The sequence below is a fragment of the Marmota monax genome, unplaced genomic scaffold (assembly GCF_021218885.2).
Source record: "Marmota monax isolate L192 unplaced genomic scaffold, Marmota_monax_Labrador192_F-V1.1 WCK01_AAM20220418_F8-fsc00182, whole genome shotgun sequence".
Lineage (NCBI taxonomy): Eukaryota > Metazoa > Chordata > Mammalia > Rodentia > Sciuridae > Marmota > Marmota monax.
The window spans coordinates 1,428,782-1,449,686 of NW_026693043.1; the positions used below are offsets into that span (position 1 = coordinate 1,428,782).

General features: G+C 35.8%; 1 non-coding gene across 1 annotated transcript; it reads left to right on the forward strand.

Annotated features, from left to right (window-relative positions):
• Nucleotides 1-20,278: 20,278 nt before the first annotated feature.
• LOC124098921 (U2 spliceosomal RNA) lies at nt 20,279-20,476 on the forward strand. Its single transcript, XR_006853743.1, has one exon. It is a non-coding gene; the product is annotated as a U2 spliceosomal RNA (small nuclear RNA).
• The last annotated feature ends 429 nt before the right edge of the window (nt 20,477-20,905 follow it).

Genomic DNA, 20,905 nt, shown 5'->3' on the forward strand with positions numbered 1-20,905 from the left:
TCTCAGCAGCAGAAAAGGTGACTAAATGAAATACATACTTCTTATAACTAAAGAGTTTAGTAGGATTGGAGATATTTTTTTCCATGAAGAAAAACAATTTCCTCTGGATTTTTACCTGGAAAATTTGATTAGATGTCTTTAAATAAAGTACAAGGCTATATTTTAGCACAAATGTTAAAAATGATAATTATTATATTGTCTAAAAGAAAGCTGAAAAGCATAATAATAACTTCCATGGGAGTTAAAGGGCCTGTCCCTGAACGTTTTGCTTAATTCAGGGTTCTGGTGAAGCCATGAACTGGTAACTTTAGGTTGGCTGATATGGTATCTGTATAGATTGCCTGTCTGTGCATTAGGTGTGAAATAAATTCAACACCAGGATCCACTCATATTCTTAAGATGAGGTAGAGAAAAGAAAGTGACATCACCTTTTGGTGACATCATGCAAAAATCAATCTTCATTTTGAATTGGCTCTTTAAAAAGCTTGTCTTTACGTAAAAGTCTTAGAAAAAACTATGAGTAACACTGGATCAAAAACAGATTGAGAAATTTGGGACCAGAATATGATGTTGTTCAATGTGTAAATGTGGTTTTTTTGGAGGATTCTATAATTTAAGAAATGCTTGCATGTGAACACATACATGTGTGTACACTCTACACTGAGCTGAGTATTGTAATTTATGACATTTGATGTCTCAATTTTACTGGAATTTCTAAGGGCTTAGTTTGGGGTAAATAAAAATCATTTAGTGCATTAATCTTACATTCTCAAAAAATGCCATTTTGTTTCCTCAGGACAAGAGTGTCAACTCAAATTTACTCATGGACCAATTTTCCCTCATGAAAATCCTGGTGGGCTGAACTAATATTTCATAAAAATATACCAAGTGAAGTAAAGTTGTTTTCAATGAGATTGTGTCATTGAATGATGACCTTCGGCAGATTGGAGCTGGCCTACAGGCTCAATGTTTGACATTTATACTCTAGGATATTGCAGGTTTACTTCTTCTCATAATCAAAATAACAGTTTCATAGGCTGTTAGGCATAGAAGGGATTTTGAGAGCCCTTTTGTTGACATAGGGCTAAATCCTTTTCAGTTGGTCCTTTTGTATGTATGTGAGACAGATGACAATGTGTATCCTGTAAGTGTTTTTGAAGAAATAGCAGAGGAACTAAGTTTAAAGTGGAGAATAAAGAATTTAAGTTAGATACAAAGAAGCGGTTGCTGACTGAGCAAAATACATTAGAAATCGTTATCAGTGTTGGCTTTATAAAGCTCTCTTTCTCTCCCTCTCTCACATCTCGTAGGTACACATTTGTGGGTGTACTTTGTTAATTCATACATATAATCACAGTGCTGCGTTTTCCTTTACTTCTTATTCCACTTAACACAGTTCTTGGTGTTGTGAACGAAAAAGGGTATCATGGTGAGTAGTATCCTAACCTGGGTGAATATAACTTGATCCAATAAGCGGGATTGATCTTTAGCTTTGTCAGTCATACTGTAATGCAAAAGGGTTGATTCATAGTAGGAAAATCACAAAAGACCGATGTACAAATGATATAGCATTGGGTTATATTCCAGGGGAAAATATTCCTCTCCAGTAAGCAAAACGTTCCTATGCTCTGCCCGAGGTACCTACCTCTAAGAATCTGAATTCAGTGTAGTGGGAAATGTTGATTGTCATCCTGGCATCCTTCCCCTCCTTTTTTATTCCTAACTAAATTGCCTATTTTGTTTACATTTCATACCTTCCTACACATAGCACATGTGCCTCAGTGGAAGCTGGTCAACCCCAAACTTTGAAGCCCTTTTTAGTCACATCTAATAATTTTAGCTAATCCACCTTAGTTTGCAGATAGTCTGGACCAAATCAATTTGGTCCAATGAGAAACAAGAAAAGAATTAAGGGTTTTTGGAAATGCAGATTTTGTTGAACTAGGCTAAAGGAAATCAGCTTTCTTTGGATATGAATAAGTAACCATTAGTCCTAGTTGCAACAGAGGGCAGCCTATAGTCATGCCCAGGAGGGCAATCAGCTTTAAGATGAAATTGACAATATTGGTGTCAAAATGTAGAGATAGAAGTAATCTGTGTCCTTTATGATATCTTCAATCTACTAACCCTAAAATCTATTCTATAGCAAGACTTTAGTTTTGGTTAACATTTTACTATTGTTGAAGAGAGTTTGAGTTGGGTTTTCAATTTTATGGAACTAAAAATAGCCTGTTACCAAGTTTGGTACTAAGAGTAGGGTACATCAAGTTACACATCTTAAGATATGGAATTGGTTGTGTGGAAGAGATAAGTCAGAGGGATGTTTGGGTTCTCTATCATTGTCATGCCAGAGTGAAACATTTTTCATTCTCCAACTAAATGATGTATCTGCCCAAACTGTAACATTAAGGATTTGGTTGAAAATTTCAGGCTCTTGACTACTTCTTGCATCTTAGAGTAAGGTCTTACAAGAATAATACAATCTTGAATGTTCATCTTAGACATTGCCTTTAGAAGATGCTGTAGTTCCTTTCAGAGAGAACTCTGACTTTGGTTGATTCTGGAACTCTCTCCACTACCGGAATAAGAAATATTATTAACCTGTACAGAAATATATCATACTCTTGGACTGATGACCATTGGTGATATTTTCCATTCTTTTAATTTTCTGAAAGGAAGTTTATACTAGCGGTTCTTTTTAAAATTTTAAAATACTTTTTATTTAATTAGTTACACATAGAATGCATTTATGTACTCTGATATATTATGCATAGATGGGATATAATTTGTCATTTTTCTGAGTGTACATGTTGTAGAATCACACTGGTCATGCATTCATATATATATATACATAAAGCAATAATGTCTTTCATTCTGCTTTCCTTCCTATCCCCTCATCCTCTTCCCTGTCTTCCCTTCACTTCCCTCTACCTAATCCAAGGTAACTCTATTCTTCTCTAGAGCCCCCCAACCCCATATTAGAAAAAAACATTTGGCCTTTGGTTTTTTGGGATTGCTTATTTTGCTTAGCACAGTATTCTCCAACTCCATCCATTTACCAGCAAATACCATAACTTCATTCTTCTTTGAAGCTAAGTAATATTCCATTGAGTATGCATTCCACATTTTCTTTATCCATTCATCTATTGAAGGACACCTATGTTGGTTCTATAGTTTAGCTATTGTGAATTGATCTGCTATAAACTATGCTTAATTGGCCATTGTATATTATATGTGCTCAAGATAGGTTACTTCATTTATAGCCATCTATTGCTGAATCTGCAGGAACTACATCCTGACGGTTGGAGAATATTCATTGTTAGTCAGAGATCTTAGGTTTGGGAGCTAGGTGTGACAACTGGTCAGATTTGAAGAGTGACCAAAAGGAAAAAGGATTTCTATATCTTATGTTTCTATGATTCCAATAAAATTTTACCAACATATTTATTGCATTTTATTGGCCAAAACTTGGTCTCAGGTCCATTCCTGGACCAATTGTTGGCAAGGAAAATGAGATTACCCTTGAACAAACCAGTCTCATATGGAGTTGAAGCAAACTTGCCAAACTCATCCAAATTTTCTCATTGGAAGACAGATGGAATGGATATTGGGGAGCAAGTCATAAAATGCACTTTGTGGATTTAGTAATAAGACAGCCATTTGGTAAACAGAATCAGATGGAGAGTGCTGAGACTTCACACCTGCTATATAAGGAAAAACTACATTTTTTCTTCCTAGTTCTCAGGGCCACCTCATTTCGCTACCACGTACCACCATTCATGGAACCATGGATCCTTAAGACCTAGAGGTCTATGATAACTTTCTAACACTTTTATCTTTAATTAGGCTTCTCTGTATTGCCTTTAAACAAGGAGACTAAAATAGCACATAATATAGTCTCTATATGATAATAGAGATTCTTAAACTGACTATATTGAATAAGGGATTTTAAAGATATTGATGAGAGTTATGGGCAAAGAATTTCTATGTTTCTAATAATATTTTTAGAAAAATATCTGCCTTACACCAAATATGATTGCCAACAATTTCCTCTCCCTATGTACACCTGCTATTCCTCACGTTAAGTCTGTATCCTTCTCCATGCCTTGAGTCTAGTTTAGTCTTGTGACTTACTTGGATCATTATAATGTGAAAGAAGTGATGCTTTGGGATTTCCAAAATGACTGACAGTTTTAGCTTCTTTCCTCCTGGAAGTCAGCTGCTATATAAGAAGTACGACTACTCCGCAATCACCATATTGTGAGCAATTCATGTTAGCCATGTAGAGAGGTCACTTGGAGGAACACTAAGGTGCTAGCCATGAGAGTGAAGTCAGTTAGACTTCCCTTCCCAGTCACAAACTCAATGTGGAGAAATTGAGCCTAATTTCCTGACTCATAAAATCACAGTAAAGAACAGAACATTCTTTTAAGTCACTAAATTTTAGGGTTGTTCATTATGCAGTAATAGATAACTGAAACAGTTTACAGTAGAACATTTTAGAGCCTTTAATATGCATATAATTTTCAAGAATATTCAAAGCATGATAGATGAGGGCTTGATGTTCCAAGATCAACAGAAGTGCTGAGGTAAGGGTTCCCAAAAGAGCATGCCAGTGGGGGTAAAGTAGCTGCTTAGGGGCAGATCAAAGTGTAGGTGGTGGAGAGTGTTCTAGCCAGGCAGATAAAGCAGAGAGTGCAGTCATCCCTCAAAATCTGTTGCCAAAACCCTATGAAAGTACCTAAATCCAGGGCTATTCAAGTGTCCTACATAAAATGGCATAGTATTTGCATAGAACCTATACATATCTTGCTGTATACTTTAATTCATTTCTAGATTACTCATAATACATAATACAATGACAATGCCATGTAAATTGTTATTCTATTAATGACAAGAAAAAAGTTTAAACATGTCTAGTACAGGTACAATTTTTTTCCTAAATATTTTCAATCTGTGGTTGGTTGAATTCATGGATGTGAAACACTTAGATACAGAGGGCTAACTATAAAACAGAGTGTGGCAAATGATATGCAGGAAGTAGAACCATTGAAGAGATGAGGTACCATCAGATATAGCAGGCAAGCAGAGGGCTGGGATCAAGGATCTGGAAGCTGCCATACCCCAGTCACTGAGATGAAGTTCAAGAGTAGGATTCTGGCTTATGGGAGGCAGGGGAGATTGGTCAGCGTAAGGTGAGGTCTCAGACTTAAAGTCATAGGATCTTAAGGTACTAAGCAGAATATAAAGGCACAGACTTCCACTGTTGTACAGACATAAATGAAGAACTTAGTTCCATTGCTGCTAGAAGGGTCGCTAGAAACTTCTCCTGTCAGTTCTCTTTGGGGACTGCCTTAGTTGAAGACAACCACTTCCACTAAGTGGTTACTTTACCCAAGCTAATGTCTCTACCTAATGATGGAATGATGGTGATGTATAAATGCATATCTTCTCACCCAAACTTGGGGCAATTCTAAAGGGCTATCCCAGTCTAGATCAGCCTGTGGGTTTGACTGAGGCTTTTGTTAGGATGGACTGAACATTAGTTTATTCATGACACTATAGCAAAATATCGCAAACTTGGATGTTTAAACAACAGACATTTATTTTCTTACAGTTCTGGAGGCTGGAATTACAAGATTGAGGTAATGGCAGTTTTGGTTTCCCATGTGACCTCTCTTCCTAGCTTGCAGCAGCTGCCTTTTGTGTCCTTAGATGACTTTTCCTTTGCAGTAGCATGGACAAGGGAAGTGTATTCTGGTGTCTCTTCCTCTCCTTAGAAGATCGCCAATGTGGTTAGATCAAAACCCCACCTTTATGACTTAATTTATTCTTAATTACTCTTTGTAGGCCCTATCTCCAAATGGTTATATTGGGAACGAGAACTTTGAATTTTGATGAACATAATTCAGTACCTAGCACTCTTCATGACTGTCCAACTCCTTTCTCTGTCAACTCCTGCCTGCTTGGAAGTTTCTCACAGTACTCTGTAGTAAGCTTCCTACACACTAATCTCTGTTTTTGTCTCTGTCCCAGAGAATCTGACCTGTGATGGGGCTGAACTGTTCAAACTGAGGTACAAACTGAACATTGACCATGGGAAATATAATCTCTTCTAGGACAGGATTCTCTCTCCCCACCCGCCCCCCCTCATTTTGTCTTTCTATTCTCTGTACCTTATTTGGGGATGTGCAAATGGGAGGTGTTTAGTTAATGTTATTTGAAGAAATTAATGGATGAATGAATAAACATGGACAAAGCCTGTTTCCTACACTGGGGATACAAGTTCAGAGCTAGTCTGATTTCCCAGCTAAAGTCAAATTACTTAACTTGTTGAATCAGGACTCCCTTAATACACTGGGACATTATACGCTCAGACCCAGAGCTTGGGATGGGGCCAAGTCTGCAGATGGAAATCAGCTAAATCCAGTTTTGAGATCTATATTTTTGTGAAGACTCAAAGTCCGGTACCTCACAAGGAGATAGTACCTTGCAAGATCAACTTCCAATGCATATTAGCATTTTAATATGGCCATTTACTTAAACCAATGTTTCACAAAATGTCTGTCCTTGACACTACCCCACTTATACTAATACAAGGAGGCAGTTAGACCTAACACATCTTCAGGTAGTTATTTATTCTATTGATAATTTAAAACAAATATTTATTGAGAATCTAGAATATCCAGACACTGTTCTAGTCATTGACAATTCAAAATCAGCGGCCAACAAACTGTTTTCTGTCATGTTTCACATCTTTCTTAGAGTATAGATGGAAGGAAGTATCAAGGTCAGATCAATGTGTGTAATAGTTTAATATACAAGTTCTGGGGTCAGACTGAGTTTGAATGTTGGCTCAGCAAGAACCAGGGGCAACTTTTATAGCTTCTTTGAGCCTCAATTGCCTCATTTGGTAAAATGTAAACAGCAATATCTACTTCATAGGGTAATTGTGATGTTTATTTGAGATAAGCTTTAAAAAAGTGACTGAGTTATATTTTGTGTCTCAGAGTAAATTGATAGAATAATATTAATCTCTCTCACTAGATTACTTTCTTCAACACAAAGACATGGTCGTATAAAATAGTTAAAGAAATACTGTAGTAGGTTGTAGGATTGTTTCCAGCCCTGTAAAAGCATGACACATTCCCTCACAAGACACATTTCCCTCACATATCACTTTGTGGTAACTTTCTCCCATTCAAATATGTAGAGTGTACTTCTCTACCTCATTGTTTTGGGGAGTTGGTTATGTAATTTTGCTTTGGCTAATTGAAGGTAGCACATGTGGCATTATGGTAGGTTGGAAAGTGTTATACTCTACTTATTGTTGCTAATAACACATTACAGACTGGGGAAACATAAAGAAAAGAGGCTTATTTGGGCTCATGTGGATTGAGTTCATTTATACTCTACAAATCCCTTCATTCTTGGACTAGCACATAGTCCAAGATGTGGGAGAGGCCACATGTGGCGATGGCCTTCTTGCTGTCAGAATCCTGAGGAGGCTCAGGGCATCCTATGATAAGAGATGGGAAACAGAAGAGCAGTCTTACTTAACTGGCTTTTAGAAGTGCCCCACTCTTGAGATAATCCATTAACCCATTAATTCAACAAATATATTAATTTACTTATTAGGGCCGAGCCCTAATCATTTCTTAAAGATTTCGCCTCTTAATATCTCATAATGGGGATTAAATTTCAACATGAGATACAGAGGGGAAAAACCATATTCAAATAGTATCTCCTCATATTTCTTGTCTATCTGGAACCTGTGAATGTGATCTTATTTCTAAATAAGGTCTTTGCAGATGTAATCAAGTTGAGATGAGGTCTTACTGGACTCAGGTGGGCCCTGTATCCAATAGCTGGTGCCTTAAGAAGGGAAAGGAGATTTGATTACTGACATACACATACAAGAAAACAAAATCCATGTGATTATGGAGGTAGAGATTAAAGTAATGCAGCTATAAGCTAGGAAACACCAAAGATTTATAGGAGTCACCAAATTCTGTGAAGAGAAAAAGAAGGATTCTTCCCTGGAGATTTCACAGGAGCACAGCCCTGTTGATACCTCAGTTTTGGACTTCTGGCCTCCAAAACTGTGAGAGAAACAACACATCTGTTGTTTCAATCTACCTAGTTTGTGATATTTATTATGGCAGCCCCAGCAATTGCAAACAGACATGTACAGAGGCTTTACATATGCTTGTATGTTTGGCTTGGTTTCTTGCATTTCTGCCATTTGCCATGAGGACATGCTCTGGATATGTGCTAGTCCAAAAATGAAGGGATTTGTGGAGTATAAATGAACCCAACCCACAGTTTGGAGCAAAGCCTAGCAAATCTCAGATGATCAAAGCAGAGCCATAGTCACCTTAGGGACTGTGAACCAGAAGTAAATGCATGTGATTACATTTTGGACTTGTTTGTTACACAGGATTATTGTAATAATAGCTGACTCATATACTGGCAGATTGGAAATGAGCGATGAAGTAGAGAAAGCAGTTTCTTAGAACCTTAAAAAGTTCCAAACTGCCTTTTTATCTCCAGGAATTCATGCAACACAAAATTGTTGGAGCAGAGGTAAGACTGAGATTCTTAGTATTTTCCCTTTCCATGAGAAAGAGGAAATATGCCTGCTTTGGAGTCACCCATGGTGTTTTTCAGATATTTTTTTGGATAAACAGGCCACAAAGTGGAATGCAGTGGAAGGGGGGTAGGGAAAACCTAGGTGGCCCCGAGCCATTTCTGTCTTTGTTAAAGGAGCCAACAACCCAAACAAGAAGGGGTTGAGATGACATACGGCTAGATAGGTTTTGAAAAATTAAAAATAGAAAAGGGTTTCCAGTGTTTCTTGCTTATTATGGCATAAAAATGAGAACCAATTTGCACAGATGTGGGCAGTAGCAGAATGAATAGTGGAGGCTGATTAGGTATGTTTGCCTAGGGCAACTCATTAAAAAGCACCCGACTACAGCACTGCAACCCCTATAATTTCCACTGCCTCCCACCATTACTACTTTATCAGCTTCGGAGGGAAAGTCAGTTTGCTCTTCAAAAAAGCCCACTCCTGATATGTATTTTTTTCCCCAAAGCCCTTTTCTTTCTTGTAGAAACACACTGGAATCCTTCAATTGCTTTTGGATGGGAGTTTATGGCAATACCTTTCTTAGCCATAAGACAGGAGATTAAAGATCTACAACTTGCGGTCTCTGTCACTTCTAAGCCTTTGTCTTTCTTCTAGTCAGCAACATACCATTACAGATGAGGTAAGACACCATATGCTCATTCTCTGTGTGCATTTAAATTGTGGATTCAGCAAGTTCTTCTCTTCTCTTTGTTTTGACAATGGGGAAGGGAAGGCTGCTTTGATCTTTGAAAATTATGCCTATAAATAATGCCTATTCAAATATTGGCTCAAGATTAAAACAGTGATTGCTTTTGAATTGTGTTTAGAATTGTTCTCTTCCAAAGTCCTCTTCCCTCCTTTGGATGTGTTAGATGCTGACCAAGTTCAAATTTCCATATAATATTTGTTTATCTGAAGTATATTTGGCAAACAAATGCTGTAGTATATCTCAGGTAAATATTTTATGTTTTAGGTTTTTTTATTAAAAGTAATGCATGCTTATCACAAAGTTGTACTGCATACTAAAGAATAAATATGGGAAAAAAACATCTATAAACTCACCACCAAGAAATACTGGTATAATCTTTATTTATATGTTTTTATAAATATGTGTGTGAGCAAATCATATACAGGTTGCAAATTCCTAATTAATAATTAAAAATCCCCAATCCAAAATATTCCAAAATCTGAAACTTTATGAGTGCTGACATGAAAACATAAGTGGAAAATTCCACATTGTGAAATTTTGTTTCATGCAGAAAATCATTAAAAATATGGTATAAAATTAAATTCTGGCTAAATGTATAAGATATATATGAAACATAAATGAATGTCATGTTTAGACTCAGGTTCAATTCCCAAGACATCTCATTATATATATATAAATATTCCAAAATTTGGGTAAAACCTCCAGAAATCCAAAATACTTCCAGACCAAAGCATTTCAAATAAGAGGTACTCGACCTCTATATGTCTTTAAAATTTCATTTTAAATTTGCCATCATATGGTTAAATAGTTTTGAATTTTCTTCTTTTTTAAAATAAACTATTATTCCATGAACTAAATGGTGCTCAATTTGGTGTATCTTACTTGTATGTGGTGAGATTTATTCTTTTTCCTATTGGCACTTTGTTTAGTGAGCTTCTTGTAGCCTAGTTTTTCACTCTGACTTCATAGCATGTGAAGATAAGCTCTACTGGGTGCATGAAGGATTTTTTATTTGCTACTCTTTCAGAAGAGAACAATGAATTCAATTCTGTGGTTTTAGATTTAGCTTCAAAATTCATAGGTATTTGACCATAAACTTAAGTGGTAGGCAGTCAGGTTTCCAACATGCATTAATTCCATGTCAAATGCAGAACATGATGTTAATTGTTTTAGAGCATCTTATCATGTAGAAAGACATCAGTCTTCCATAGACCAGTAGTTCATGAAACAATCATTGAGAGAGAATGAGTTTAATTGGAGTCTGGCACTGATTGGTTCTTAGGGGAAGCAAACAGTATGGACTGGCTAAACTAAGCATTTGTTTTTGGACCAAGAAATGTTATACTCACAAGCTCAGAGGCAGAAAAAGTCTTTATAAGTGTAAGGAATGGCAAGCAGCTTAACTTGGCAACAGCAAGGGAGCCATGCAGGGGAGAACAGTCTGGAGGCTGATTTGTTTGGAGGACCAGGACACTGGGCAGACAAGCCTGGATTTGGCAACACAGATGGGAAGGATCCCAAGTAGGTTTCTCAACAGGGAAGTGATATAAAGATGAGGACATTCAGAGCAGATGATTTTTATTGCCTGTGTGTATCTGTAGCTCTCATTATCCAGTGTGATCATTCTGAGAGCATGCCTGCTAGGGTTCTGCCCCGTCGGAGTCTGGCCATCTAAGCTGTGTGCAGCTTGTGTAGCTAGTATCACATCCTGTCCCACTGGGAAGGTCTGAGGTGGGCCAATTCTGGCCCCTTGAAATAATCAGCTCCCACTGCTCTCTGTATATAAAACCAAAAGGAGCAATTGGCTTTGTGGGTAATGCCCAGATACTGCCAACAGAAAGTATAAAACTAAATTGGAGGAGAAGACAAGGGGGATTATTTTTCTACCTAAACTCTACTCAAGAGGGAGTACTTGTTTACTCCCTAAAATTCTTAACACAGAGATTCTTAACACAAAAAACACATTGCATTTGGGGATGGAAAATGGAACTTACATAGGAGAATTTTAAAATCTCTAAAAAAACTGCATATACATTTACTCTTTGAATTACTAATCCCACTTCTAGGAATCTTCTCTAAAGTTACAATGAAAAAATATGTACAGACACATATGCAAGGTTATTCATTACAATACATTAAAGCTAAACATTGGAAGCAACCCAAATTCCTTCAATAGAAGACTGAAAATCTGTTCTGTATCTACATAAAAGAATACTAACTACAAACGAAATGAGTTATTGCTCTATATACTGCTGGAGAGTGGTTTCCAGAATATATTATTATGTAAAAAAGTAAGGTAGGGGAAATATATATACTACATGATCATTTACTCTAATAAAGGGAAGGTATGAATCTATCTATTCATATTTGTATATATATACATATGTAATATATATTTGCTTATATTAAAAAAGGAAGAATAAACTCAAAGCTGTTTTTTAAACAAAATTCCAACAGGGAAGGGGAGAAGAAACCAAGGTGAAGAGAAAGTGATAGAAGTGGAACATCTCTGAATATACCTTATTTTATAGATTTGAATTCAGAAACATGCAATTATTTTACAAAATTATGTTGCAAAATTAAATTTAAAAAGCAATCCCTGCAAAAGAATGGCAATAATAAGTAGTTGAAACAAGCTATGTAACACATTTTTGGCTTAACCACACAGAGAAGAACTGTTCCATATGATTTCAATTAAACACAATCATTTGACTTTACATTCCAAGAGGGATTATATGCTAAGGACAGAAAGAACTGCAAAAATATCTTCATAATATTGATGTTGTGATTCTGATATTGTTTGTGTAGTTTGGGATAAAGCAAATGAATATTTATGTTGGTATTGTTGGGAATTGGGATTTTCAGCATGGTTAAAGGAGATACCTATATAATATAAATGAGAATAAGTAAAACATTGTATTTCTGAATTTGAAATGGAAGTATCATTATAGAATAATATTATATTCCATCTTTTTAAAAAATCTATTTTATAGCTTTGAACACTGAAAAGACCTGAAAACAACGATCAACACAGTAGTAACAAACACCTCTGGTGTCCGGGTGATAGTCTTTATCATTTTCCATTAAAAGGAAACTGAACTCCTTAGAAAAATAGCTAATATCAGAAGTATGCCAGAAAATGTACAAGATAAACTGAAAGTATTTTGTTATAGTAGGAGGCAAGAAAGTTTACAAAGATACAAGAACACAAGTGTTATGCTTGGATATGAAGAGTCCCCCAAAGGCTCCTGTGTAGAAGGCTTGGTTCCCAATGCAGCAATGTTCAGAGGTAGGAACTTGGGGTAAGTGATTGGATTTAGAAGATTCTGACCTCATCACTGAGGGATTCATAATTTGAATGGACCATTGGGTGGTGGTGGAAAATGTAGGACCTATTAGAAGGAAATAGGTCCCTGAGTGTATGGCCTTGGGAACAGTATTTTGTCCCTGATTCCTTCCTATCCTCTCTCTCTCTCTGCTTTCCAGCTACCATGAGCTAAGCAATTTTCCTGTAATACCCTTCCTCCATCAAGTTCTGCCTTACCACAGTCCCAGAGCAATTGAGCCAGCTAACCATGGACTGAAATCTCTTCAACCGTGAGCCACAATAAATCTTTCCTCCTTTAAGTTTCTATTATCTATATTTTGGACAGTGATATAAAGCTGATTAACACGAGACATAAGGGCCACTTGAACACGGACAATTTGTTTTTTGGTAAGAATAACAACTGTAATGGATTGAAACATATATGTTTGATTCATATGCACATTCTTTTTTTAGAAAAAGTAAAGCTCACCTTCAAACCTTCTCTAAATGTATTAGAGAACTAACAGATATTTTGAAAACTGGAAAATAAAGGACTAAAATCCTAGCTTTTATCCTATCTTTCCCACATTACAAAGCATGTAATAACAATAATCAAATAATTTATAACTGGAAGTTCCTCTTTAAAGAAGTGTTTTAGATGGTATATGAAGAAGGAATGATAGAATTATATAATTATATACAAGATATAATTATACAAGAGTAGTGTTATAACCGCTAATAAAATAATGGATGTGGACAATGGTTATCAGTGACTGCTAACATCACCAAAAGAGAAAAACAGCCTTTGTTAGCTTCTTAATGGATGATCACAGCATTACCTATTGAAGACTATTGCCAAAAAATGTTTAAACTGAACATGATGCAGACTTTAATAATCGATTTACAGTAAAAACAAGGAAAAGAGGAACATGGGTAACATCACGGAATACAATTAGCAAAATCTAGACTATAGAAGACAATGGGACAACCAGTCTAGTTCATTCAACAAAAATATTATAATGCCAAAAAGGGGGAATGGGGAAACAAAAGAGACAAAAAGGTAAACCAATTGCTATGAAGTCAACACCACAACATGCAAATATAATACAATCAGGGAAATTAAAATAATGTCTGAAGAGTTGAGAATATTAAGGAATTATTGCTAATTTTTACATGTGATATTGGTATTGTCTTTTTTTGGAAGTACATACTGATGGACATGATAGAAAGCTGTAGATGTGTTTCAAAGTGATAGAATAGTATAGGATAGACAGGTCAGTGAATAGAGCAATGGGAGAAACAATATTGGCATGAGCTATTGATTGAAGCTAGGTGATACAGTCACTATATGCATCACCAAATCATGATCAGCAGGATTAATTCTCCTGACTAAACAAATGAAGAAGCAAATATGAGTAATAGAACACAGAGAGGATAAGCAATGTCTTAATTTCTTCAAAGATTACTAGTCTGCTTCAAATTTGTGAGTCATATGATTTAAAATGCAGTTTATTTTTTTATTTTAATATCATGAATAAGAATTGAGAACTTTCATAGAAAATTTGAATTTGGCAATGAACGATACAATCCTAAATGTCTGGACTTGTTAGAAAAGGTGACATTTTGAATTGTAATGTTTACGCATGAGTCATCTCTCTTATTAGAGTCCACTGTTTAATCTGTAGTAGCCAAGGCTTTTGATAAGTTATATATGCTGCAGGTTGTATGCTCTATTTCTTGGTAAGTAATGATGGGTGTTAGCACAAACACTGCTCATTTTTCATCTTTCACTAAGCTAAAACTTTTCTGTGCAGATGGCACACAAGTCTATTCTTTTATCCCTGACCTTCTTGGGCCTATCAGCAATCTCTTCCTTGACTCTTACTGTCATCTCAAATAGAAGCTACCAAAATCACATTCCTCTTATTTCTTCTGAAGTGCTTCTCTCTTGACAAAGCCTAACACCCGATGACCCTTGTCTCAGGAAGTACTTTTTGTGTTTGTCTGTCTTTGGCTATGACTGCAAGTCATCTGGGGAACTGTTTACAGTTTCAGATGCTGCCAGTCACCACTGAGAAGGAAGAAAACTATCTATCTATGAATTCTGTGGAGATATAGATGTTTTAGATTCTAGAAGATGGGAAAGGAGGGCCTCATTGAATGCTTTACTTTCATTGACACAAAGATCTCTACTCTTTACTTCTTATTTCTGGGTAGCTGCTGAATTGACTTCAGTGGTGTCCAATTAGGTGTATAATTTTATGGCATATAGTAAGTGTCTATAGTTTTTTATAGATTTATTTAATAGATGAGTAAAAGTCACCAAAGCATACTTGGGAGTTAGATAGTTTTGAATTCAGTGTAATAATTTATGCAATTAATAGATAAATCTGTGCCATCCTCCAAACAAAGATTAATTGAATTCATTTCGATAACATTATTCCTCAGATTTCTCTTTGTTATATGCTAGCACATTTAATAATAGACATTAATAATGCCTTGAATTTGTGAAGCAGTACTGTATTGAAACCATTCACATTGATGCTATCTCATTTTATAAGGTAGGCAAAACAATTATTTGAGAAATTAAGAAATTTTGATCTGATGAGGTCAGAAGACTCACAAAGTTACTACCAGAGTTAAGGAATGTTCTTTATGTATCCTCCCACCTTCCCCACCTCCTAATTCCCTTACTCCCTCCCCCAGCCTCCTAGACCTTGATTCTCACTTCACCATTCAAAAGACCAGGTTTTTGTTTCATTGATCTTTGCTCAGAAAAGCACCCATTTGTTATCTCTCACTATGTAGATTGAATGTATGTGCCCTCTACCAAATTCATGTGTTGAAATCCTAACATCCGAGGTGATGATGGTATTAGAATGTATATGGACCTTAAGGAGATTATTAGGTCATGAGGGAAGAGCTCTCATGAATGGGAATATTAACTTTACAGACCCACTACTGAATATATACCTAAAGGAAATGAACTGTGTATGTCAAAGAGACATCTGCAATTGCATGTTAATTGGAAATTCATTTATAATAGGCAATAAGTGGAATCGACCTAAATGTCCATCATTGTATGAGTGGATAGAGAAAACGTGGTGTACAGATACAATGAAATACTATCCAGCTATGAAAAAGCATGAGATTCTGTCATTTGCAGCAATGTAGATGGAACTGGAAGATTTTATGTTAAGTGAAATAAGTCATGTGCAGAAAGAAAAATACTGCATGTTCTAAATTAAATGTGTAAGCTAAAAATTTGATATCAGAAGTAGAGAGTGAAATAGTGATTATCACAGCCTAGGAAGGATATGGAAGAGGGATATGGAGAAAGAATGGTTAATGGATACGAGGGTGCAATTAGATAGGAGGAATAATTTCTAATGTTCCATAGCTCAATATTGACTAACTATGGCTGTCTACAATTAATTGTGCACTTCAAAATAACTAATAGAGATAATTCTGAATGCTCCTATCACAAAGAAATTATAAATGTCAGGAGTCATGGATATGCCATTTATCCTGCTATGTTCATTCCACATGGTATACTTGTATTAAAATATCACAATTTACCCGATAAATGTGTGTCATTATTATGTGTTAATTAAAAATGAAAAAAATATTTTAAAAAAGAGATTCTAGAAAGCCCCCTCACCCTTTATTGTGTGAGTACACAAGAAAAAGATTGCCTTTTGTGAAATAGGAAGCAGGACCCTGCCTTATATCAAATCTTCTAGTACATTAATCTTAGATTTCCCAGTCCCCAGAACTGTGAGAAACAAATTTCTGTTGCTTATAAGCCACTCTCTATATAGTGTTGTTTGAGCAGCCAAATGGACTAACATACACAGTTTTTGTGGCTCAACTGAATCTTCTGCTTAGAGACTACAGATCACAAATTTGTAATCAAGGTGTCAGCTGGAGCTATGATCTTGTCTGATGCTTGGGAACTTCTTAAAGTTCATCCAGTTTACAGACAGAATCCAGTTCCTTGAAATTGTAGCACTCATGGAATATTTCATCATCTTTGAAGGCAGCAGGAAACTGTCTCTCAGGTGCTTTACCTTCTTTTAAGAACTCCCCCAATTAAGTCAGACCCACCCAAGATTGGCTTCTTTTTGTTAACTCAAAATTGACTGATTATTACTCTAATTACAGGTGTGAAATCTCATACTCATGGAGAGGAAATTATATGGGGCATGTATACCAGGAAGTCAGAATCTTGGGGACCTTCTTATAACTCTGCCAACTACAACCTGTATTTGATAAACTCAAAAGATTACTGTGAGAAGTTAAAGAAGAACTAAATAAATGGAGAGAAATACCATGTTCATGGGTTGAAGGACACAATATTGGTAAGATATCAATAATTTTAAAATCGGTTTATATATTCACTGCAATACAAATTAAAACTCCAATAGGCTCTTTTGTAGATATTGATGCTTGGGAACCTCTCAAAGCTTATCCAGTTTACAGACAGAGTCCAATTCCTTGATTCTGTCTGATTCTAAAGTGATATGGAAATGTAAAGGAAATAGAATAGCAGACATACCCTTGAAAAAAGAAGATCAAAGTTAGAGGAGTAAAACTATTTAATTTAAAAGCTTATAAAGACAATGTGGTATTGACATCAAGATAGTGAAATGAATCAATGAAATAAAATAGAGATGCAAGAACTGAGCCCACACATATGTGAACACAGGCCCATGTCTAAATGGAGAAGTGGTGACATTGCATTGTTAGACAAGCATGTGCGATGTGATGTTTGATGGTACAGCTACTACCATACCCACCTATGGTGACATCCGTAATAAATATTGCTTCTAGTATTTGTTCAATTTTCTAAGGTTTCTTGAGTGAAAGTGGGCTTCTCACTGATGGTGTTTAGAATTCTTTCAGTAGATTCCAAAAGCTGGCTCTTTCAATATTTTCAAAGCTTCTCTTTTAAAGAAAATGGGGATAAATGTTCTCCATAATGGGTTGAAGATGGAATCATTAGTTACTGCTCATCAGATACTTCTGGCACTCCAACTTCTTAGCACTTATTAGGATTGTCTTCTTGGCCCTCTTGTGGTTAGGTCAGGCTATGTGATTAATTCCAGGCTATAAGATGAGCTGGAAGCAATGAGTATTCTGGGCTGGAACATTAAATAATTAATGTGAAACTTCTGCCAAAATAACTTGCAGTGATCCAGGTTGTAATCCCTTTATCAGTCGAGGTCTCAGAGTGAAGACCACATGGAACGGAGCCCCCTGCCAACCTGCAAAGGTTATGAAGCATATGTGAGAAATAAACTTTTGTTGTTTCAAGCCACTGAATTTTGGGGTGATTTTTTGGTCAAGCATTATCTAACCTAGCCTAGCTTCTGATATAGAAGCCATATGAAAGGTACTACCTAGCATCACGTTAAGAAGTATTCTTTTTGCAGTTAAAATAAGGGTCCCAGAACAGAGACAAATCATCTTGACTTGGTTCTGGCTAACTGTGAGTTCTCTGTCCATCTATGCACTCCTTTTTGAACTTGAAGAGGTCTTTGTCTTGCTGGGATTTAAATCTTGGATTCCAGGACCTGGCTGTGAGTTCTGAAATTTATATCCAGCATCCATTCCATAAGGCCAAGTAGATCTTCATGCAACCAGAACAACCTACATAGCCTGCCAGTGAAAACCAGAATTTAAGAGATAGGCTACACTGTATAGTCTCCTCTCTTTTCCATTCTATACTGAATTTCTGTAATTCTTTTCCTTTTTTCCAGTTACTTTGGTATTCATTCTCCCTTTTATACTTTTCATCTTGATCACCTTCTTTTAACATTACGCACTGAAGACATCTGGTTACTTATTGTTATACTCCCATACCCTTCTTTTGTTAGTTGACTACCCTTTTCTTTATTTAGATTAAATTTGGTATTCTCATTTTAAGGCCCTTTCAGACTTAAAGTTAATTTTGTCTGTATCCCTGGCCTAAAGAAGTAATATGCAAAATTTCCTAGAATAAGAAAATATAGAGAATGCTACATAGTCATAACAGCTACCCCATACACAGTATTGTACTTATTATATACCAGGCGCTTTGCTAACCTCATTAGTATCTATTAACTCATTTTAGGTATAATAAGTTCTATTTTGCAAATGAGGTAACAAACACAAGGAAATATATGACTTGCTTAAAGTCACACAACTTATAAGTGGCAGAGCCAGAATTAGAAACCAGGCTGTGTGGCTCTAGAGCCCATGTTTTAATCATTTTATTCTTTTGCTTCTCTCTGTATGCAGAGGGTTTTCTGTCATGAGTCAGGAAACGATCGTCCTTAGGCCATATGTAACTTGCTGTTCATTTGTGTAAATTAAATTTTATCGGAACACAGATACCCTCACTTGTTTAATATTGTCCATGGCTGCTTCCATGCTACAAGAACAGAGTTGAATAGTTGGGATGATGACTAACATGGCCCACAAAACCTAAAATATTTACTATCTGACACCTGTTCTAAAGGATAAATAGGGATGTTCCAGACAAAATGCTCTTAGCAAAAGAAATGGCATGCAAAATGCAAGGGACATCCATCCTCAGGGTTTTTCCAGCACCTGCACTGTAAGTTTTTTTTAAAGGGATACATTTTCTCTTCATGGCAAGAACGCCTTAAGTAAATGCTGGTTGAAAACATTTGTCTAGTTTGTTCACACATAAAGGTATTAATAATGGTCACTGTATTTATTTTTTGTGTTACCTGGCATTACCAATTACAATCATGTGGGTCAGGAACAAAGAAGGGTAATGAGTATTCCAATGAACAAAATATATTATAAATTCACACTGTCAAGTTTTTAATTACATTATATTTATTCAACAAAGTATTTGTTGATAAGTTGTACATTTTGCATTCAAATGTGGTTGAGAATAGGAAATTATCCTAATGAATCTGATGCCTTGTCAAAATGAAAAATTAGTCCATGAGTTTCTGGTGATTGTGGTAAGAAGTTCAGAGCATATACACATATTCTCTCCCCACACCCCCGTCTTTCTCTCACTAGAACTTGGTCCTCCCCAACAAACACATTCACAAACACATTTTAATAATTGATGTTTTATTTATTCTCATTCCAAAGATGAATATTTTACTGGCAATAAATTAAAATGTAAATAGGATCTAATGGATGTACCACAAATGGCTTTCTTGCCTTAGAATTGAGGTGAGTCACAAGAGATAGTCTCATTGCTTATTCGGTTCTCAGAGTTCTTTGTTTGCAGTAGTAGAAAAGAATGATCTTCTGACATAATCAGTTCACATGGCTTTGATATTCAGTAAAAGGGGAAACTGTTACCCGAAATAATTGTTTTAATACAGAAGGAAACATTTGTGTGTACTAAAAACTCTTTAATGTCAATTATGTGCTAGATTCAAGTGAAGAAAATATAATTTACCAAGGCGGACTCAATATGGAAAACTTGGTCAGAATTATAAAATAAAAATAATTGAACCACAGACAAAATTTACCCCATCTTCCACATGCAAAAATATCAGGCCAAGATTATTTTTCAGGGTAATATCTATGAAATATCCTAAGACCATACAATTCTTAACTTATACAAACTATTCTAGGAAATAGAGAAAGAATGAACATTGCTTCTCATCCTTTTGGCTAAGATCAAGTGGAATATCAGATCTTAGCGGTTTAATATCTGAGACATCTGCTGAGGAGAAGTATTTTAAATGGATTTTCAGAGCAGGGAGATGGAATGGGAGCTTTTTCTGTCAACACCACCACACATTGACCTAGTATTGCATATTGCAGCATCTCTAGGAATGGTGTACCAGAAAAAAGAGGAACATACACCAACAACTTCTATTCGTGAAACTGATTTGGCAACAAACCCAACTTCAACAAACTAACTTGTCCGTATTAGCCTCATGAAATAATGGAATGAAAGAATAGCTTAACATTAGAAATGATTAATATGTTATGTTGAGCTATGTAAAATTGCCCTTTTCATGATTACAAAAAGTCTTATATCAGCAATTTCAGATGGCTCAACCTGATAATTCAGCACCTTAGCAGACTGAAGAAGAAAGATAGATTGATCATCTCAGCAAATAAAGAAAAATTGCTTACATTAAACATCAAATTTAGTGGTGCATCATTATAAGCATCCCTCTTGAAACCAAGAAAAAGACAGTATAGCCATCATTACTTCTATTCAATGTCATATTATTATACATGGCCTGGAAAGAAAGAAAAGAAACAAATT